At 41.7% G+C, this 1,301-nt stretch overlaps 1 protein-coding gene across 2 annotated transcripts in view; it reads right to left on the reverse strand.

The window, feature by feature from the left end:
- The window catches only part of SPATS2 (spermatogenesis associated, serine-rich 2), a 185,234-nt gene that overhangs the window by 78,671 nt on the left and 105,262 nt on the right, over window positions 1-1,301 (reverse strand). The window lies entirely within an intron of this gene.

The following is a 1,301-nucleotide window of genomic DNA, read 5'->3' on the forward strand; positions in this document are numbered from 1 at the left end:
AACAGAGCGAGACTCCGTCTCAAAAAAAAAAAAAACACAAGCATAAAATGAGGCCAGGCACAGTAGCTCACGTCTATAATCCCAACACTTTGGGAGGCCAAGGCTGGTGGATTACTTGAGCCTAGGAGTTTGGGACCAAAATGGGCAATATGGTAACACCCCAGTCTCTACAAAAAATTTTTTAAAAATTAACTGGGGATGGTGGCTCACACCTGTGGTCCCTGCTATTCGGGAGGCTGAGGTGGGAGGATCATCTGAGCCTGGGAGGCAGAGGTTGCAGTGAACCATGATCGCGCTGCCACTGCACTCGAGCCTGGGTGACAGAGACCCTGTCTCAAAAACAAACAAAAAAATGTGTAAAGCAACCATTTCAGGGCTCTGGAAATCAACCAAAGGCAGAAAACAAATTATTGGGAAACTGCTAAAGCTTTAAGTAAGAACAGTGAAGTCCGTGTCTTTCTTTGCCTAGAGTAGGGCTGCTCCCATTCCCCATCTCCAGCTTCCTCGAGAACAGTTAACTTTACCAGGGCTGGGCTAGCCATGACAATCAGCAGCTTTACTGACAACAGGGCTAACTCGATTTGAAAAGGACTTGAAACCCCACAGCTCTGTCAGCTAAAGCAAGAACTCAGCAGGAAATAAACAGAAAACCTGCAGTTTTACTAGCCTGAAGTTGGGGTCTTAGTTGGGTGAGTGATAAACAAGTAGGAAATTTAAAAGGGAAATCCTGTAAATGAACAGGCCACAGAAAAGCTAGATAAGCTCTCTACCATCCCTAAACAGAAAACTACATAAATGCATAAAGGAGACCCAAGAGAAGCTATAGGAAAGTAAAAGTCAAAGCAGACTTGAGAATGGTCTGAACTTTGAACGTACTCCTCAGCCTACATAGATCAATCAGCAGAGGATGAAAGCCTTACAGGCTTGAGGTGTCAGAGCAAAACCTCTGTCCAAATAACTTGCTGATCACTAAGCACTGCAGATACAGAGGCAACCCCAAGATGCCAGGCTAAAAAGTAAAAACTAGATTTTTTTTTTTTTTTTTTTTTAGCACAGATGTATTACTGGCTGTACACTTGGAGGAGGAAGATTCTTAAGTCCAGAAAATTGTTTTTTTTTTTCAAATACTCTCAGAAAATAAAATGAGAATCCAGAGTTAGCACAATACATTACCTAAATGAAAGAAAAAAGTAAGGGAGGGAGTGTGGGAGGGAGGGAGGGAATGAAGGAAGAAGGAAAGAGTGACTCATACATATTAAAAACCCCAAATACCAATAAATATAAATTGATTTTTTTTTTTT

This window comes from Colobus angolensis, unplaced genomic scaffold (assembly GCF_000951035.1).
Source record: "Colobus angolensis palliatus isolate OR3802 unplaced genomic scaffold, Cang.pa_1.0 Scaffold151, whole genome shotgun sequence".
NCBI lineage: Eukaryota > Metazoa > Chordata > Mammalia > Primates > Cercopithecidae > Colobus > Colobus angolensis.